This window comes from Panthera uncia, chromosome C2 (genome assembly GCF_023721935.1).
Source record: "Panthera uncia isolate 11264 chromosome C2, Puncia_PCG_1.0, whole genome shotgun sequence".
NCBI classification, from domain to species: Eukaryota; Metazoa; Chordata; class Mammalia; order Carnivora; family Felidae; genus Panthera; species Panthera uncia.
Genome location: NC_064810.1, coordinates 142,037,594 through 142,060,006, shown reverse-complemented (window position 1 = coordinate 142,060,006; position 22,413 = coordinate 142,037,594). Strand labels below are relative to the sequence as shown.

General features: G+C 37.2%; 1 long non-coding RNA gene across 1 annotated transcript in view; it reads right to left on the bottom strand.

The window, feature by feature from the left end:
* The window catches only part of LOC125922028 (uncharacterized), a 91,845-nt gene extending 70,483 nt beyond the window's left edge, over window positions 1–21,362 (bottom strand). Inside the window, exon 1 of the long non-coding RNA XR_007457560.1 lies at window positions 21,039–21,362. This is a non-coding gene — a long non-coding RNA (uncharacterized LOC125922028). The remainder of the gene's footprint in view (window positions 1–21,038) is intronic.
* Window positions 21,363–22,413: the final 1,051 nt, after the last annotated feature.

Sequence of the window (22,413 nt, the reverse complement as noted above, 5' to 3'; positions counted from 1 at the left end):
CCATAAGGGGGTACAGCAAGAAGGTGTCCATCTGCCAACCAGGAAGAGGGCTCTCAACAGGAACTGGATTGGCCAGAACCTTGATCCTTGTCTTCCATGCCTCCCAAACTTTAAGAAGTAAAATTCTGTTATTTAGGCCACCCAATTTATGGTATTTCTGTTATAGCAGCCTGAACTAAGACATCTGGTCCATACCTTATGAGAATTTTTCCAAACTATGAATCTGACCATCTACAGAAGACAAAATCCAGGGCCTTCTCTCAGTGAGACAGGTAATAGGAGATACTATATACAATTTAGAAGCTGAAGAGTATACCCTCGCTCATAATGGTTAACTGGTCAGAAACTGTCAGTGCTTCCAGGAAAATGACAGAGACAAATAAAACATCTTTCTGGGGAAAAAAAAATCCATCCTGAAATTTAAAAAAATTCCACAATAATAATTTAAAGAGAAATGAGCATCTTTGACTTCCAGTTTCCAGTTCTGGAAAACTGGAAATCACCCCTCTATCCTAAGAAGTAAACCAAAGACTGAAAAATCAAGTTTTCTTGCAAAACTCTACACTAGCAATGAACAATTAGGAAACAAAATTAAATAGATATAAATATAGATCTATAGATATAGGTATATATAGAAAACTGGCAATGCAGTGGGAGTGCAGCCTTCCTGCAGAATGAAGGAAGAAATGACTTGCACATTAGCAACGATGGCCTCAGTAGATGCTCCAGCTGGCTCTACAAATTCCAGGGGACACTGTTCCTTCTTCTCTTCCACGTATAAGTGTATTGAACAGTGGCATTAGTAATTAAACTCTGAGATACTTCTGTCTTTGCTCCCGTACTTCCCCCACTTTTGTAACCATTACCTGTATTAAATTCCTTTGGTTTGAAAACACCTGAGGTTTCTGGGGACACTGACATAATTTCCCTATACCTTGGAACACCAAGATACTTACTAATTCAGTAAGCTCACTGTTTCTCTAGTATACTTTACCAAGCCTCTTCCATGGTCTGCCTTGACATGAAATAGTGTAAGAATAAGTTGTTTTAATGTTAAGCACATTTGTCTCATATTAAATACTAATCTGATCTTATGTCAAAAAGATACATCTAGACAAAGAAAGGTAATCTGAAGACCAGTCTTAGAGAAACAGAGTCACCAGATATAGTCTAGATTTATTAAAGTCAAATCTACTACAATGTGAACCTAAGTATATGTGTATAGATTTAAAAATATGTATAAATATATTTTCATGTAGATATGTAGATATTTCATATACATGGAGTTATCCATGTTATCGGTATATTAGTCTATATTTAGCACTTATTCTTTCAACATTTTAAGTTATATTCATGTAAAATTTTCACATGAACTATCCTTAAAATGATAATACTATTTGACTGTGAGGGAAAAGCCTATATTATCTTTCCTTATTTCTTTCTTTCTAAAGCCTTAAAGTCATGATTTTTTTTTTAGAAAATTGGCCGACTAGATTATTTCAACATTTCTATGTTGAGTCATTCGAACATATACATCAAGCCATTTTAGCTTCCTATTCAAACCCCATTTTTAATTCTCTATGAGAATAGTTTCAGCTCTGAGGCCAAATAAAGATGTAAAACAGTCCTTTGTCAAGAATAAAAAGGAGATTACCTCATCAACGAGCTATGAAATGACAGAACTAATTTAACTCAGATAATGGGGACAGTTTTGGGAACAAGGTGGTAATGAAGTTACAAAAGTATAGAAAATACAATATTAAAAAAAAAGTCACAGAAATAGAGGTGGATGAAAAGGAATGCATCAATTTTATTTTGTAATTGCCTTTTATTTTCTGCTGAGGGCTTTACCTCCCAAAGGGGTATATAAGTGAGGGTCACTGACTTTCATAATTTTTACTAATGTAGTGGCATATTCAACGAACTTATACATTTGGAAACAACCATATATTTAAAGAACTTAGACAATAAATTTAACAATGGAAAATTAAATTATAAGCATGGAACTAAAGTTCCATTTTTCATGACTTATTTCTTTTTTAGACCAGTATTAGGTTCACAGCAAAACTATGGGGAAGGTACAGAGATCTCCCATGTGCCTCCTGCCCCTACATGGCCCTCCCCTATTATCAACATCTCCCACCAGAACAGTATATTTGTTACAATCGATAAACCCACATCAACACATCATAATCACCCAAAGTCCATAGTTTACATTAGGGTTCATTCTTGGTGTTGTACATTCTACATGTTTGGACAAATGTATAAGGGCATGTATCTATCATTATAGTATCATAAAGAGTATATTCACTGCCCTAAAAATCCTCTATGCTCTGCCTATTAATTCCTCTCCTATTCTGAACCCTGGCAACCATTGATCCTTTTACTGTCTCCATAGTTTTATCTTTCCCAGAATGTCATGTAGACTTCTCAGACTGGCTTCTTTCTTTTAGTAATACGTATTCAATTACTTCCAGGTCTCTCATGACTTAATAATTTCTTTTTAGTGCTAAATAATATTCCACAGTCTGCATACACCACAGTTTTTTTATACACTCACCTACTGAGGACATCTTGGTTGCTTCCAAGTTTTGACAATTACAAACAAAACTGCTAGAAACACCCATGTGCAGGTTTTTACGTGGACATAGTTTACAAATCTTTGGGTAAGTGTCAAGGAACGTGACTGTTGGATTCATGGTAAAAGTATGTTTTGCTTTATAAAAAACTGCCAACCCATCTTCCAAAATGATTGTATCATTTTGAATTCTACCAGCAAAGAATAAGAGTTCTTGTTCCTCTGTACCCTCACTACCACTTGGTGTTGTCAGTATTCTGACTTTTGCCCATTCTAATAGATGTACAGTGATATCTCATTGTTTCTTTAATGTTCATTTACCTGATGACGTAAGATATGGGACATATTTACATATGCTTATTTGTCATCTGTATATCTTCTACGGTGAGGTGCCTGTTAAGGTCTTTGGCCTAATAGAAGCAGTGGTTTTTCTTGTTAATTTTAAGAGTTCTTTGTATATTTTAGATAATAGTCCTTTATCAGATGTTTTTTTGGAATATTTTCTTCCAGTCTGTGGCTTGTCTTACTCTCCTGACCTTGTTTTTTGCAGAGAAGTTTTTAATTTTAATAAAGTCTATCTTATTAATTCTTTCTTTCAAAGACTGTGCCTTTCTGGGGCGCCTAGGTGGCTCAGTCGGTTAGGCGGCCAACTTCGGCTCAGGTCATGATCTCGTGGTCCGTGAGTTCGAGCCCCGCGTCGGGCTCTGTGCTGACAGCTCAGAGCCTGGAGCCTGTTTCAGATTCTGTGTCTCCCTCTCTCTGACCCTCAACCGTTCATGCTCTCTCTCTGTCTCAAAAATAAACGTTAAAATTTTTTTTTTTTAATAAAAAAGACTGTGCCTTTCATATGTCAAAAGGCATTGCCACAACCTAGATCATCCAGTTTTTCTAAGTTGTTTCCTAGGAAGTTTACAGTCTTGCATTTTAGATTTCAGTCTACGATCTATTTTTAGATGATTTTTGTGAAGGGTATAAAGTGTCTATATTCACTTTTTTTTTTTTTTTTTGCATGTCATTGGTCCAGTTGTTCCAACACCAATTATTGAAAATACTATTTTTGTTCCATTGTATTGTGTTTGCTCCTTTGTTGAAGATCCATTTGGCTTTATTTATGCAGGTTTATTTCTGGGCTATTCTGTTGCACTGATGTATTCTCTTTTATTTTGCCAATGTACTATCTTGATTACTGCAGTCTCATAGTAAATCTTGAATTTGGGTAGTATCTCTCCTCTAACATTGGTGTTTTTGTTTTGTTTTTTCCTTTAATACCGTGCAGGCTTTTGTGGGTCTTTTGCCTCTCCATAAACTTCAGAATCAGTTTGTTGATATCCACAAAATAACTTGCTGGATTTTGACTAAGATTATATTGATTATAATCAATAGATAAGTTGGGAAGAACAGACCTTGTGACAATATTGAGTCTTCCTATCCATGACCTTGAAATAGCTCTCCATTGATTAGTTCCTCAATTTCATTGGTTAAAGTTTTGTTGTTTTCCTTGTACATATTTTGTTAGATTTATACCTAAGTATTTCATTTGGGGAAGTACAAATATACGTGTAATGTGTGTTTAATTTCAAACCCCACTTTTTAATTGGTAGTATATATTAAGGAAAGTGGTTGACTTTGTATATTAACCTTATATCTTGTAACCTGGCTATCATTGCTTATTATTTCCAGTTCTTGCTGCTGGTTCTTTCAGGTTTTCTACATGGATGATCATGTCATCTGTGAGCATAGACAGTTCTCTTTTTCCTTTTCAATCTATATTCTTTTTTATTTTCTTTACGTGTTTTATCGGATTAGCTAGAATTTCCAATATAATGTTGAAAAGAAGTGGTGGGAGAAAAGATCCTTGCCTTATATCTGATCTTAAAGAGAAGTTTTTCACAATCAAGTGATGATTTTGGAAGTTTTTTGTAAATATACTTTATCAGGTTCAAAGCTCCATTTTTAATCTTCATAGTGGTCCACTTTACATGTAAGAGGCTTTTATTTTGCTTGCTCTTTACAACTTTTCAAAAATTTAAGAGTTCAGAATTCACATCACTTAAATTTTATTTGTTAATTTAATGACTTCTTTAGAAGTCTGCTAAACTCACATTATCTTAATTTTAGGTCAGATTTAAACACAATTAAAATTAATAAACTAACAGAAGTCATAATTTAATAAGGAAAAGCAATGGGCTTATAATGAGTACCTTTTGTAGACCCTGTACTCCTATACATCTTTATCATAAGCATAACTTCAGGTCAAAATACTTCTGTTCACTCCTTAGTCAAGGACATTCACTACTGCAGTCAAGATGGACCTACATTATCTTAGGAGTTAAGGTGGTGGTACAGTGCGATGCTGAAAGGCTGGCTCTGGAGCCAGTGGGCATGGTTTCACCCTTGTCCTACTGCTTACTAGCTATGTGACTGGGAAAGTTATTTAATGCTCTAGTTAAGTGAAATAATATCTACTTCAAAAGCATTAAATCAGTTACTATACATAGTTCTCAAAACGATGTCTACAATATAGCATATATTGTAAGAGTATTACTATTATTATTAAATGATGGGGACTAAAGTACCTGCATAAATAATTCAGGTAAAACCACCAAGTCACCTAAGTTTTCAGACTTTACAACCTCATATTAATATGATCAATGTAGAAATTACATAATATCAAGGTACTACAGTGATTGGCTAAAAAAGCCAACTTGTGTGGCTGCGGGAGATGAGAGAAACTGTACATGAATTTAACCAGCTATGAGCTCAGTTATTTCTTCTGCCCTGGGTGGACACAAAGAAATGACAATTTTAAAGGTTAATTGATTTCTCTTAACCTGTTACCAGCAATAAATAAACAAACTAGACCAGGATCATTTCATTTATGTGGATAATCTACATCTCCCTCTGGGAAAGTTAATGAATTTAGGAAAGAGAAAGAAAATAAGAGAAGTATTGACCCCCTTTCCCAAAGCAAAGTGTGCATCAAACATATTTTCCCTTGCTTAGTTCTATAGTCTATCTGCTTCCATAGCTGGACATTTCTTTTACGAGGTACAATAGGAGGTTAATGGATCAAATGAGCAGATGGTAATATTCTGGAAAATAATGATAATACTTACACCACTGCCAGGGTCTCAACCCTGCTGAGTGATATGGTAACTCAGCAGTGGGGAATTGTTCCTGGGGGTACACAGACAATCTGTAGTGTTGCTTCCATTAAGTGGCTGAATGATCAGCTGCTAAACACATACACACACACACACCCTTCACACAAGAACACATTTTGTGTAATACACTATTAAAAACAATTCTTCTAAAGAATGCCCAGGGACTGTTAATTCTTCAAGTCACCAAATGTCTAAGGACCGTCACCTACATCACCTACATGCTTAGTAATACTGCAAAGTACTTCTCAAAATGTTATGCTTAAAAGTTCATAAAATAATCTTAGACATTGTGTAAGCAATGAAAAACATGTTGCGCATTTATTTGCAGTGCATAAGAAAAAAACTGCTCAGAAAAAACATAATTTCATAAATATCGCTTAAGATAAAGTGAAAGTAGGAATATAAGTTTTTTAAAAACGTCACAGGGGAGGATCAGACAAGTTCGCTTAGATGTGCTCCATCCTAAATCTCCAATAAAATGATGGCAAATAGATGTTTTACAAGAACAAATCTCCAAGGATGAAGGAAGAGAAGAAAGAGCAATAGCAACATAACTGAAGATTCGAAATCAGAAAGACTAGGCAAAGCTTGTGTACTCAGTCCTGGGAAGCTGAGTCTGGTGGCAGCACACTGAGGAAGCTAAGGAACAACTCACTCTTCACCGCAGAACTCACACAGATCAGGAGTTGGTAGTATAGAAACTTCTAGCAGGGGAAGAGACAGTGGAAAAAAAAAAAAAAACAACACCTGAAGATTGCATTGCAACTTTGCTCAAAAAGAACTTTGATGTCCAGATTCTTTCTTATAAGGACACACCTCTGCAAAAGACAGGAGGATTCAGGTCCAAAAATGAATGAATGAATGAATGAATGAATGAAAGAAAAACGAATGAACATGTCTATGAGCTGTAAGGCAAAGATAAAGGCAGAGATACTTTAGAAAAACAGGGAATAAGTGAAGGCTTACATATGAATGATAAGATTACAAAAGACTGGAAAATTCTTCCTTGGTGATTTTGACCAACCTGGCTAAATGTAATGATCCTGGGGTTCCCTAATAAAGACGCCCGGCCAACCCACATTTGAAAGTTATCATCTGCATGTAAGAATTTCCAACCACGTTTGGTACCACATCGTTAAGTTTGAACAGACAGAAAAGGATAATCAGATGTTTTGGAAACAAACAAAAACAAAACAACACAAAAATACACAAAACAACAACGAAAACAGAAAAACAATCGGGACAAAACAGAGATGAGGCACAGAGGAAACAACTTCAAAAATATTAGTATCTTCTGAGAGAGAATAGGAAATATTTCATTTATGAATCAATGACTGGATGATATAAAAAGAACATTTAGAGAACTAAATGTGACCATAATAATCAAGATAGTATGGGGATATGTCAAGAATCATAAAAGCAGTACGTGCGTGACTAAAGTGGGGTTACGTGTATGGCCTATTATACAATTAGATTTGGGCCATAAAAAAGGAACCATCTGCAGTATGATTGGTGCTGGAGAGTATACATCTATTGGGGCCCCCTGGAAGGTTCCTTGAGGGAGGAGGGGTGTGCAATGAGCCATCAAGAGTATCTACTGCTGTGACAGGTAGAGATGGGCTCAGGACTCTCCTTTTAGAGAAAATGGCAGTAACAAAAGAAATGTTTAAAATGTGGGAGCACCATAAAGAGAAACAGAAAATATACCAGAGTCATGTATTTGGAGAAAAGAGGGATGGAAGGAGAAAACTGGAATGAATAATCAGTAAATTTGGTTAAGGACTGAGTAAGAGGGGCCTGGGGCACTTCCAGATGGAGGCATGTAACAGAGTCAGTAGTGTGGCAGTGGAATTCTGGAAAGAAGTCAGATCTGGGGATAACCGCTGAGTTATTCACATGGAATATTATTCTACTGTCCTTCTTTCCCTCCTTTGATTCCTTTTCTCCAACAAATATTTACTGGACTTGTAGATCTAATAAGGTGAATAAGATCTCTGCACTTACAAAGCTTTCATTCTTATAGGATGAAGGCCATAAATGAGATTAAAAGAGAGAGAAACACAGAGGGAGAGAGAGACCCAGAGATAACGTTTCCAAGTAAGAGGAATGTGATACTGAAGACAATGATGATAGCAACATTTCTATAGTGTCAGACTTGGTTTTAAGCATTTCTTCCCCTTACTACTCAGATGTGTCTGCAAACCAGCCACACCTATATCACCTGGGAGTCTGTCAGAAATACAAACTTTCTGGGGGCGTCTTGGTGGCTCAGTAAGTTAAAACTCCCACTCTTCATTTTGGCTCAGGTCATGATGTCACGATTCCTGGGATCTAGCCCCGTGCTGGGCTCCAAGCTGGACAGCGAGGAGCTCGCTTGGGATTCTCTCTCTCTCCTTCTCTTTCTGCCCCTCCCCCACTTGGGCACACTCTCTAATTAAATAAAATCATTAAAAAAAAAAAAAAGAAATACAAACTTTCTGGTGCCATGTGAAATGACTGAATCAGAATCTACATTTCATCAAGATTCCCATTTGATGGTACATATGTTATAGTATTAGAAACACTACATTATGCAGTTTTGTTCTATTTTGGAGAGACAAAGCAGGCACATGCACATCAGCAGGGGGAGGGGCAGAGAGAGAAGGGAACAGAGGATCTGTAGCAGGCTCTGTGCTGACAACAGTGAGCCCAATATGGGGCTTTAACTCACCAACCATGAGATCATGACCTGAGCCGAAGTTGGACGCTCAACCGAGCCACCCAGGTGCCCCATTACACAGTTTTTCCTCAGTAAATCTACATAAATCCATTGAGATAAATGTTATCACTGGCTTCATTCTAAAGATGAAAAAAACTGAGGTACGTTGGGGTTAAGGGATTTGCTCACGGTCGTTAGCTCGTAAATGCCCAAGTTGGGATCTGAAGCCACACCATCTCGGTTGGGATATCAATGCTCAGAATCACCATGCAATATAGTCTCTCACTATTACCATGGCACTAAATTTTGGTAAAAACTCTTATGTTTAAAAAAAAAAGTTTTAACATTTTCTTTATTTTTGAGAGACAGAGACAAAGTGTGAGCAGGGAAGGGGCAAAGAGACAGAGGGAGACACAAAATGCGAAGCAGGCTCTAGGCTCCAAGCTGTCAACCCAGAGCTCGAACCCAAGAACTGCGAGATTGTGACCTGATCCGAAGTTGGTCGCTTAACCGACTGAGCCACCCAGGCACCCCAAAACCTCTTATATTTAAGGACAGAAGCATAGGACAAGTATTCTAATTGCTAGGGTAAGGAAAGATTTATGAAGAAAACCAGAAACAGAAGGGTTTAAGAAATATTCGAGTTCATAAAGGAAAAGATCACAAGCCACTTGTTCATCAAAAAAAGATAAAGTCCAGTCCATTGAAGTTGCCGGTTAGGAAGTTAGTGATGTTCAAGAGGGGGGTGCAGGTGAAAGTCCCAGTGCAAAGCATGGGGGTGATGCTGCCTAGGAAGTGAGGAGCACAGACTTCTCATTCAAAAGCAGCTCCCAAAGAGCACCATCGGTGTCCACAGCAAGACAAGCAACTGACAAAGCAAGAGAATCTGTTCTGCTGAACGGGAACATTTTCCCTCACCTGGAGGATTAACGCCCTACCCCCTAAGGTTCACTCCTCTTTCCAACACAACCTCACAGCTAAATTTTCTCTCTTCGGTTTGCTTATACAAATGTCAAGCTGAACATCTAAGTTAAAGGGATTTTTATTGGTGTTGAAGCATTGCACAGATTAAATGAAAGAGGGAAATATAATCTGCTTCTGTCCACAAATCCACCTTAGTAAAAGTGTGGGGAAAAGAGGTTTTCAGCAACTTTCTGATCTATTTAAACTTCAAAACACTTTACATTATAGCTACTCTCCACATGTCTGCCCTTCTCCTGCCTCCAAACTTTAGTAGGTTTCCCAGTGAAGTTTAAAGTCAGGTGAAAACAATAGTGAATAGTGTTTTGCTGCTGTGCCCCCTCATATGCTAATTTCCCAGGTGTGCGTGCAACCTTACAGTGCTGGGCTCCTCGTGTTCATTTTGGAGACATACCCTTTCTTCTCCTCTACATGTAAATATGTTAATTTCTGAGGAAACTATTTGTGATATCAGTGTGCTAGACGCCAAAAAAAAAAAAAAAGAGTCTTTTAAAATGCTGCATTCATATTGCAAACAGCAATGTCACAAAGAAGTCTGCTGGAAATTACGTCATTCACCGGCATAAGAAAACAGTAAAACAAAGTATTTTGTGGGTAGAATGATATATTCTTAAAGCTACATTTTTTTCCAGCTAACATACCTTAAATATCTATGGACGATGTGAATTTTAGGCAGTTAATTGGTTTAACTGGATTAATCCAATAAGAAAGACAGGTGCATCCTCGAATACTTCATTTCTTGTCCAACACTGAAACTGTCAGGACCTTTCACGTGGAAGAGGGGTAGGCAAGCTATGGTCTATTGGCCACATCTTTTTTTGAAAATAAAGTTTTACTGGAATACGGCTGTGCCTATTTCTTAATGTTTTGTCTATGGCTGCATTTACACTATAATCACAGGTTTGAGAAGTTGTAATCTATACCATAGAGCTAATAATTCCTGAAATATTCACTATGGACTCTTTACAGAAAAACTCTACCAACACCTAGGTAGACAATATAGAGGGGAAACATGGGAAAGAAGACAGAGTACTGGCTATGAGACTTTTTCTTTTTCTAAAATATGGACTAAAGTTTGTAAAAAATAGTTGTCTAAACCCCCCACATTTACCTCCAATTCCTTCCAAAGTCCTAGTGAAATGTTAGTAGAGATACGCAAGAATAATCTACCCGTAATAGCAGAGAAAGAGGAAGTATGTAATCAGCAAGCCAGAAACTTCGACAAATTTCTGCAAGACAGCAGTTAGATGGGTCTTAGTGATGTAAAAGTTAGACTAGCTAAGAGACAAAAGAGCCTGCAGTGGAGGTAGGCACAATGCTTCCTGGTGGAGTCCCCCAGAGGCCCAGCAGATAGAGGGAGTGCAAGCAAACTTGGAGCAGGAATTAGAATAATTACTTAAAGGACTTATTATGGGGAGGCATCTGGGTGGCTCAGTCGCTTGAGTGTCCAACTTCAGCTCAGGTCATGATTTCCCGGTTTGTGGGTTCAAGCCCTGCGTCGGGCTCTGTGCTGATGGCTCGGGGCCCAGAGCCTGCTTCAGATTCTGTGTCTCCCTCTCTCTCTGCTCCTCCCCTGCTCATACTCTGTCTCTCTCAAAAATGAATGAAGATTTAAAAAAAAAAAAAAAGGACTTACTATGCACGGCTAGGGTTAGTCTCCCCCTTCAATGTCCTATTCTGTTCAGCTGGCTGCACCAATAAATCCCTTTTTAAGCCTCAAGTAGGGCTTTCTTATAAGAAAGATTCATCTCTCAAGGGTCCATTAGCATGTATGTTAGGACTAGAGAGAGATATAAAACAAGTATAATGTCACTGGACCACTGGGGTAGAAAAGGAAAGGCAGCTGGATCGGGAGATGGGATGTTTCCCCATGTAGGGGATATTGGACATTTATGACTGCTCAGAATCTCTCAAGCACTTTCTCTACTTTTCATGGTCCCCTATATTGTGAATACTGCTTCCCAGGGTACAATTTTTAAAGCCCTTATTTTCTATCCTACATTGCAACTAGAATGTAGATATGTGACTAGTTCCCCAATCAGTTGTATCTGTACAAGACTCCGATTTGGGCGTGACTACACAAAGGAGCGAGTTGGGCATAGGGCGTGAATTTGGGCTCTACAGTGCAGGTGACAGCTGTTCCCCAATTAGGCTTCCTTCAGTGAGGTTCTTCCAATTGTTTGTTTGTTTGTTTGTTTGTTTGTTTCTAAGGGTTTCTCCTAGAAACTGACCCTCCAACTCTCTTCAACAATTAGCTGAGTTATTTAATATCTCTTAATAAATCCCTTCTAAATTAAACTAACTGAAGTGGATTCTGTGTTCTTCACCTAAGAATTCCAGCAAATAAAACCTTGAAATGAAATGTTCTTTAGCTTGGTTGGTGCCAGTGGTAGCCCTGAGCCTGGCTATAGGCTTCCTGTCCACATACCCCTAAAGCAAACTCTGTACCAGGACAGGTTCTTACCCCTACACAGATTCAGCCTTCTAAGAGTAGGAGACTTTGCTCGACAACCACTAAAGAAATGCGGGCCACATAGCACACCGTCAATATAGTTCTTCATTGGTAAATATGAATAGTCAACCAAGGTTCACTTGTATTGGAGGAAAATTCCCAACTTCAAAGAGGGAGATCAAAGTGGACGAGAGAAGCATGTACCCAGAGGGTACAGATATAATGTGCTTTCTAATGCTTTTTTAAAAACGCTATTTATTTTCCTCTTAGAAATTTGAAGAACGAACCATCTGTAATAAGACAAGCACTGTAAAAAATGATCAATTAGACAGCAAGAAAGAGATCCAGGAAATGAATAAAATGGTTGCAAAATAAAATGTAGACTAAAGAGACTAATAACAGAATGTGAACAGATATAGGACATATTCATAGTAAGTACATATAAATTCAAGGAAAATCCCTAGATCATGGTCCTAAGGATAAACAAATGGGAAATATTAGAGGAATGTTAAGATACATAGGGGATAGATATAGAATGTCCAAACCTAATCTAAAAACCAAAGATAAGAGAACAAGGACAATAAAGGGAGAAAATAATCAAATAGAAGAAAATTTATCTCAAGTCTTCAGAACTGATGAAAAAATTTCAGGCATACAGATTTTGATGATATTTCGGCACTCCACTGAAAGAGTATTTTAAATCATCCCCAAAAGAAAGCATGTCAGCTGTAAAAGAATAAGAACCAAAATGGCATCAACATTCTTTCTCATCATCAACATTTCATATTAGGAAAAAAACAGAACGATAATAAGCATCAATTAAAAGTGACATGGAAGAATTCTTTCTAAAAACAAAAGCAAAACAAAAATAAACAAACTTGAAAATCTCTTTCAGCCAGAAGAGGAATCCAACAGAGAGAAATCATGGCATCTTAGACACAATGGAACAACTTTAGAAGTAAAGTGAAAAATAACAACAACAATAAAGAATCAAAGAATGGCAGTCAGGAGGCATGTGGGGGTTTGGGTAAAGAATGTCTTCAGGAAGAGCCTCCGCTCCATGGATGTGATAGTAAGATGAAGCTATGTGTTCTCCATCAACTACAATAGCAAGACTATCAGAAACTAGGCAAAAAAACCTTTCAAGTCATGTTCTAAATATGGAGCAAATATGGGGTGTCATCTTGTGTAACCAGTCGTGTTTAAGAATGAAGAATACGCATTTGACACATCCTCTTGAGATCAAACTTTTTTTTTATTTTTTATCCTAAAATTAATAATATTAATATAATCAGAATGTTTAAAATTCTATGTATAAAATTTTCAAAGTTTTATATCAACTAAGGGTAAACATTGAAGAATTAATTATGATCATAAAATGAGATGTAAAAGATGTAGTTCTGACATGTTAAGATTGGTAGGAAGAGGAGGAGGAGAAGGGGGGGGGGCAGGAGAAAAGACAGGACAGGGAGACACTTCCTTACAATACTTCTTTATATTACTTAGTAGGACAGTCCAGAGTGTAGGATAAAGAAACACTGGGTTAAGTATATTAAGTACAATTGTTAATAGAGAGCTAAGTATATTAAGTACAATTGTTAAACTAATATTAATAAAAACAGAAAGTAGGAGTAGGGGAGGATATCAGAATTAAAATTGCTAACATTCCTAATTTTTCTTGGCAGGCAGTCAACAGAAACTATATGTCTTCATCAGTTTAAGATGCTATGACAAAACTTCATATACTGGGTGACATAAACAACAGAAGTTTCTCACAATTCTGGAGGCTGGGAGATTCAAGATCAAGGTGCCAGCAGATGCAGTTCTTGGTCTTTTTTCCTGGCTTGAGGAAAGCTGCCTTCTCAGTGCACCCTCACATAACACAGGATGTTCTAGTGTCTTTTCGTCTTCTTACAAGGCACAAATCCGATCGTGGAGAGACTACCCTCATGACTTCATCTAAACTCAATTACCTCCCAAAGGCCCCACTTCGACCTTCAACATATGAATTTTTGGAAGACACAAACTTTCAGTACATAATACTCTACAAACACAGTAAGTCAATGTGTATCAATTATACCTTGTTAAAAAAAAATACCAAAAGCATATGAATTAATACATTTATTTTAAATGACTAGACTAACCACCAAGAAGGCTCTGGAAATACTTCAAGACCACGGTGTTGCGGTGTCTTGCGGTGTTATTTAAAATAGCCAAGAAATGCAAACAACCCAATTGTCCATTAATAAATGAATGGATAACAAATACAATGGGATATTAGTCACATAAAGAATGGAATCTTGCCATCTGCAACATGGATGAAACAAGAAGGTGTAATGCTAAGTGGAAAACGTCAGTCAGAGAAAGACAAATACCATATGATTTCACTCATGTGTAGTATTTAGGAAACAAATGAACAAAGAAAAAATAAGACAAACAGAAAAAGAGGCTTAAATACAGAGAACTGGTGGTTACCTGAGGGGAGGTCGGTAGGGTGAAAGAGGTGAAGTGGATTAAGAGTACACTTAACTTGATGAACACTGAGAAACGTAAACAATTATTGAATCATATTGTACACCTGAAACTAACATAATCCTGTATGTTCATTATACTTGAATAAAAAATAAAGACAATGGTCTCTAAGGAGTGACAGTAGAAGTAGAAATTCAACAGAGGAAAACTTTTTGGCTTTTAATTTTTTAACTTTCTGTGTTGTTGAAATATTTTTATACTATGTACATGCCTTATTTTATAACTTAAATAAAGCAGTGAAGTAAAATCAAAGCCATATTTGTGAGGATAACCAGAGCAAGATTTAGATATTTGAAACTGTAAAGACCAAAAAACAACATGATTAGGATATATATCATAAAGATGTAAAAAAAAAATTAAATTTTGTTATGTTTGGGCAGCCAACAATACAGTTGACGCTTAATCAACACAGGGGTTATAGGTGCCAACTTCCTACCCTCAGTCTAAAATTCATCTATAACTTCCAGCTTCCCCAAAACTTTATTATTAATAGCCTACTGTTGACTGGAAGCCTTACCAATAACATAGATGATTAACACATATTTTGTATCTTATATGCATTATATATTGTATTCTTACAATAAAGCTAGAGAAAAGAACGTTATTAAGAAAGAGAAAATACATTTCCAGCACTAAACTGTATATATAAGAAAAATTAATGTGTAAGCAGACCAGCACAGTTCAAATCTGTGTTAACTCAAGCGTCAACACAGATTTATTAACACAGATGATAAAAAAAATCCCAAAATGTTTTGTTATACTTTTTTTAATGTTTATTTATCATTTTTGAGAGAAAGGGAGAGAGAGAGAGAGACTATGAGCAAGCAGGGGAGAGAGAGACAGAGGAAGACACAGAATCTGAAGCAGGCTCCAGGCTCTGACCTGTCAGTACAGAGCCTGATGTGGGGCTTGGACTCACAAACTGCCAGATCATGACCTGAGCCAAAGTCAGATGCTTAACTGACTGAGCCACCCAGGCACCCGTTATTACACATGTGTATCTTAGAAAAATATTGTGAAAGTTGACAAGTCTCAAGGTGTGCTGACATGAAGAAAATTATTCCTGGGTGTCTTGTTGGATAACAATCATATTCCATCTCTTTCTAATAAAAACCAAGCTTCTTTTGTGACGTTTCCTATTTTCTCAATCATTTGATCTACTATCCCCATCTAACATCCTCAATCCATTAATATTTCATCTTTCTTTCCAGCCATCAGGCCATTCCTACCTTCATTTGCATCCTTATGTAGTTTAGAGCCCATACATGATTGTCACATTCACTAACTTCTAATTGCTCCCAATTCCCCTGTGGCTTTCTACAGTCTTCATAGTTTCTCCTTTATTCCTCAAAGACGTGGGGGTCCTGGGTTCTCTCTTTGTCTTTATTCCTCCATTTCTGCCATCCATCTAGATATCGGAGTCCATGTAAATGACCCATCTAATATGGCTCCTTTGATTCTTGACTTTCTCATCTCCAGTGACTGTTTTCCTCCTATCACCTCAGCCACTGCATCCCCACAGTGAGATCCTGGACTTCCAACACTTGAAACTGCTCAGTCTCCAAAGTCATTAGTTCAATCAGTCCATTCTCTCTAACAGTAAGTTTAAAGGGGGAATGGATGGATGTAGCCTTTTTGTCCCTTTCCCCCTTCCTGCTGGTTGAAATGGAATACCATCTTGGACCAGAAAATGGAAGTCACATGAGAGAGAAGATGGCATACCAAACAGAAGAAGTCTGCAGAAACACTATCAGTCTCAACTGGAGACCAAGTAATTTGAGAGAGAAAGCTTATATAAGCTTTATCATTTTATGTCTAGGTCCACCGAAATTAGATTCCAACTTGCTGACATCACTATAAATTCTTGGTCACCAGTTCAGGTGGTTACTCAACACTACTTGGCAAACTTAACATCATTTTTCTAAGAAGTTATCTCTCTCACACTCCATAACCACCATTCACTGTCTTCTTCCCCATCTCCACACTAATTTCTTGCCTCATACTTCTTAAATACTATTAATATTGCTGTCAAAGCTACTGACTAAATCCTTACTCTTCTTTTCCTTTTTTCTTTCCAATAACTTTGAAGGAAGTGAGGCTCCTGCTAACAAAGGCCAACCCCTCTATGGGTGCCCAGATTCTTCCTTTCTGCCACCTCAGTTTTCCCTCCCAATTGCATTTTCAGCCTCTCCTTCTCCCTCCCCCACTGCCCTCTTTCCTAGTTCTCTGAAATCAACATTTTAACTTGCTCCAATTGGTGTCAGACTGAAAAAACAACACCCTCCATGCCACCTCTCTTTCTAGCTACTATTCTCTCTTCTTCTACACACGCTGCTCATCACATTATCTGTACACACTATTACTGTTTTCTCACCTTCTGTTAAGTAACCAACTTCCTTCAAAGGCAGTACAGTACTTCAAACCTAAGAACATTGCTCTTGATAAGAAAACATGCACTTGAAAACAATTTTAAATCATTTAAAATAAACCTTTTGTTAATGCTGATATCAAAAATGGTAACAAACAGCCTCCAATTAATAGCCTTTTTTTAAAAATCTTAAACTCACTTGACCTGACATGACTATACTTTCTCTTGACTACTTTGACAACAAAGTACCCTGGCTTTTCTCCTATCTCTCTGGCCATTTTCCATTTCCTTTACCAACCCAGCTCCTTCATATTTGAAAGCTCCCAATTCTTTGCCTTGTCAGTAACCCTGCATTTTGATCTCCTTCCCTCACCCTCTCTTCTTCTCTGTGAGAGAAACTTTTATTCACCCTTTAGGTATCATTTAAGTATTATGGCCTCACACAAGGCTTGTATAAATTCCCAGTCAAAAAAATGTCTGCCATGTTTCTTGTGAAGTCTCTGTCTTTGGTAATCTTATATACTCATTTTTGATATTATTTATGTCAGGGCTCACACTCTACCATAAACTCCATAAGGGCAGGAACAGTGTCAGTGTATTCATCACTCTGTTTGAGTATAATACATGGAAGAGGTTCTAGAATTATCTCTCAAAAGAATAAATGAATAATTTAGGACTAGGAACATTTTCAGTTACCTCTACCGTAATGCAATTACAGAGAAAGGAGAAGGGAAATACATTAGGTACACTACTGTTGGATTCATTTTCCATTGTTTTCTCCATCAAAAATCAACAATCATTTTTTTTCTTTTTTTTTGATGGGGTGGAGGGAGAGTATATTAGAAATCTCTATACTTTTTGTTCAATTTTATCTGTCAACCTAAAATTGCTCTAATCCATTAATTTAAAAAAATAAGAAGGCACCCAAACTTAGTAGTTAATAGCATGGGCTGTAAGTCAGATGGCTAATTCAAATCCCAGCACTATCATTTTGGAACTGTGTAACTTTGGGCAAGTTCCTTAAACTCTCCCTTAGGACGGTGTGTTTTATTTTATTTTGTTTTAACATTTTAGTCATTGCTGTATCCATAGAACTTAGAACAACACCTGGCATGTAGTTTGTACTCAGTAAGTACTCAAGAAATGAATGAATGTACTTTTTAAAGAGACCAAACAAACATGTCTCAACTGCAACTTTGCATACAGCTCTGCAACTAAATGAAAGGTCTCTGTTTATACAACCCACATCATTTCATCAACTGCAACATGGACAGCCAGAAACATCCATACCAAATCCTCATATGCTAATATTTTCTTCAATTCATGTTTCTCAGTGTTTCAAATTTCGTTTCTCCCTAAATCCACCAAGTTTCCCCATTCATCTAGGTTCAATCAAGGAAGCACATCTTGTGAATAAAAATGGAAAGGTATACTTCATGTCTTCGTGGACAAAAATAAGTACCTCAATATACTTGTTTGCTGTGATTGGTAAAACCACAGTCTTTGATAAACACCAGCTGAGTATTAACCACTTAGACTAGTCTTCAACTCGCAGAAATCCTTGGTACCATCTCAACTTAAAATGTCTCAGCAAAACAATCTACTTACTGCTATTCTCTAGTAATATCATGTGTAAGACTCCCAGGAGAACAGAGAAAAATAATTAATGTCTCTCTCTGGAACTTAGAAGGAATAGAAGAGCTACAATGCAGGCGATTGCCAAGACCAAAAAGCATGTTCCGCAAAACTTGGCAAAGGAATCCAAGTTGGCAAAGGAATCAAAACATTCTTACTATGCAGGTTGGGATCATGTTGAATTCATGTCAACAAATAACAGTTCTCTAAGGCCCAGCTCAGCAAATTTATGTTCTTAAAGAAAAGCAATGTGCTATGGACAGTACAGTTATATTAAATGCCTTCAACTTCGTGCAGCACATGGTGAACATTTGTTCTGGTATTTCAAAATTGAACACAGTTTTTTCAAAATTTTACTTCTAAAGTGGACATAAATCAAACTTCCAGAAGAGGATACAATTCATTCTATTTAAAAATTTAACCCTTCTTGTGGAAGGAAAAAAAAAATTCATTCAATGCAATCATAGATAGACCATTAACTACTAGCCTTGTCATCAACGTCATCATCAACAGATATTTATTGAGTATACACTATGTGTTGGATGTTATGTTAATCTATGAAGACAAATTTTATTATCTATAGTCAAAGATGATAAAATATGATTGGAAGAAAAGGAGTTAGTACTTGTCTGTTTATTCCTTCATTTATTTAGTTGCATAGTCATTCTGTCTTTCATTCATTCACTCTGTAGTCTCTCCAATTTGCCAGTGCCTGGCGTATAGAGGTGAACAAAACTGACATCGTCTCAGCCCTCATGGAACCAGATATTCTACTGAGCATTTTACAAATGTTACCCCACTTACTTAAACCTCAGAGTTACGACTACCAAGAAACTGTTTTCTCCGTGGCAAGGACCATTTGGTGCTCGCTGAAGATCCACACTTTTCCTATATTTTCTTGTCCCCCTTGCAGGTATGTTAGGCTATGTGAAACTTCTTATTTCCACCTGTTCTCTAGAATTAACAAATGTCACTTACACGCGAAGACCATTAAAGCTGGTGTGCTCCCTCCATCTCTAATCACCTACTTACTTGTGCCCATGAAGGCCACATGCTCAAATGGTTCTGCCACAAAATGGAAGGGGCCTGCAGCACTGGTTACTAAATGGAAGAAAGTCGCCTTGGGAAAATCAATGGACCTGCACAGTAATATATATGAGCAAGAAGAAAAAAACGCATATTACGTTAAGCCACTGAGATATCCGTTTAGTTGGTACCACAGCAAATCCTAACTCATACACTTTCACTCTTCCTCATCATGATTCCTAAGATTCTGGGATCCACATTAAGATGGAAGCTGTTTGTCTCATGAATCCTCAGGCATTTTATTGGTAATTGGTCATCTCAAATGGCAAAGTCCAGAATTGTGTGGGCAGTGTTGAAAAAAAGATTACCAGGAAAAATAGCCGCTTATCTGAGGAGTTTCTATTGTGTCGCACAATGTTATCTCATAATCTTGTAATCCAAATTATTCATATCCATAACTCTTATCTCTTCATACCATAGCTCTAATTCCTAAATTTATATACCAAATGGGATAAAAAAAAAAACTATTCTTCACTTTTTTCATCTCTACACTATTTTTACATAAAGTCAGAACAAATTCAGGAACTAGAGTCAAATTTGCCTATCAAGATATTTGACTCTAATTAACTGGGAAGATAAGATGAAATGAAAGCCAATATGCACCTGTTTGATCATCCAGAGTGATAATGCCTTATGAAACAAATCAGCCAATAGAAAACTTACCGACACCTCAGACCTACTTATAATGAGTATCATAGGTCTATACGATTATCCAAATTATAATTCAATATTCAAAATACACTTTTGATGTATGCAGCATTATTTCACATTTTAGTGATAAGGAAACTGAGGCTCAAAGAGGTATTACCTACCTGGTGAATAGATACAAACCAGGTGTACCCAACTCCTTTTCTAGGGTTTCATGTAATACTGAAGAGGATAAAAGCAACGTGAGAAGAAATGAAATATATCTGACTCTGTTGGCTGGTTAACACAGCAGCCATCCCAAACCTATTTCCCTGCATCCACTAATGGGGCTAAAAAAGCTAAATATCTACTTTGCCAGCCACCCTAGCAGCCACCTGTCCAATGAAACATAGAATTCTAGGAGGTGTGTTAGAGAAAGTTCAGATTTCCTAATGACTGAAATAGAGCAGCTGGTGGAGCCACTGTCGGTTCTTCCTGCTCTAAGCACAGATGTGAGGCCTGAAGACAGAGCAGCCATCTTGCCATGAACAGCAAGCCAAGACACTAAAGATAGAAAGCCCCTTGATGACATTATCAACCCACCGTACCAGCTCTGGATTACCTACCCTTAAACTTACAGTTATATCAGATTTAATAAAGGAAGATACAGAGAGAGAGAGAGAGAGAGAGGGAGGGAGAACTTTTTAAAAAATCCATGTGTATTTACTGTATCAGTATTCTACTGTTATGTCACAAACCATCCCAAAACATAGTGGCTTCAAACAGCTGCCATTTATTAATGCACGACCAGCAATTTGGGCTTGGTTCAGTTTGTCTTCTAAATTGTCTTGGTTCATTCATGTGGCTGTCCTCAACTGGCAGCTCAACTGGGGCTGGATGATATGAAATGATTTTACCTTGCCTAGACGTGCATGGTGGCAGTCAGCTGGGTCATGTGTCTCCGGCAATTTAGTCCAGACTTCTTCACACAGTATCAGCATTACAAGAACACTGGTCTCAGAGCACAAGTTCTGTTAGCACAAGTTGTGTCACATTTGCTAATGATTAACTGGCTAAAGCCAATCACATGGCCAAGCTCCGAATCAGTGTGGGAGTGGACTACACAAGTGTATGCAAACAGCGGGGGGAGTGATTCACTGGCAGCCATTATTCTAATAATCTATCAATTTGCTTTATGTTATTCGCATCCTTAGTATTAACAGATTTTATAGCCTGTGTGACAAATGAGTGTATCATTCTAAATCACCCAATCTTACTTAATATAAACTATCGGTATTTCAAATTTTATTTTCTCATATCTCTATGGAATGGATCCTTATCCACCTATTTTAATGTTGGAACATGTGGTTAAGACATGCAAAATCAAGAGCAAACTCTACTGGTTCATTGGTGGAGCGACTTATCGCCAAGGACCTCTTGGCTCTGTAAGCAGTGTTTGTTTATTTCTTTTTTAGAAAACTTTTTATCCCTCAGCTTTACTGAGATTTGACCAAAAAAAAGCTATATATTTAAGGTTAAGAAACTGATTTTTTGATATACATATACATTATGGAATAATCACCACAAACTTAAATATCATATCACCTGGCATAATTTTTTTGGTATGTGTTACATCACTTAAGATTTAGTCTTTTAGGGGTGCCCGAGTGACTCATTTAATTAAGTGTCTTGACTTCAGCTCAGGTCATGATCTCTTGGCTCATAAGGTTGAGCCCCGAGTAAGGCTCTGAGCTGTCAGCACAGGCTGGAGCCTGCTTCTGATTCTGTCTCTCCATCTCTCTCTGTCCCTTTCCTGCTTGTGCTCTGTCTCTCTCTCTCTCTCAAAAATAAATAAGCATTAAAAAAATATAGTATTTTAGCAATCTTCAAGTATATTATATAATATTGTTAACTAGAGTCAAATTGTTGTACATTAGCTGGAACTTATCCATCTTGTATAAATAAAACTTTATACCATTTGACCAACATTTCCCCATTTCTCTCTTCCCCTAGCTCCTGGCAACCAGAATTCTATTCTCTGTTTCTATGAGTTTGATTATTTTAGATTCTGCATATAAGTGAGATCATGAAGTACTTGTGTCTGGCTTAATTCATTTAGCATTAATGTACTCCAATTTCATCAATGTTGTTGGAAATGGCAGGATTTCTTTCTTTTATAAGAATGAATAATTCTCTGATGCTCCTTATGGGATTATTCGCAATAGCCAAGATATGGAAACAATCTATATGTGCACTGATGGGGCACAATGATGGTGGCTCAGTCAATTAAAC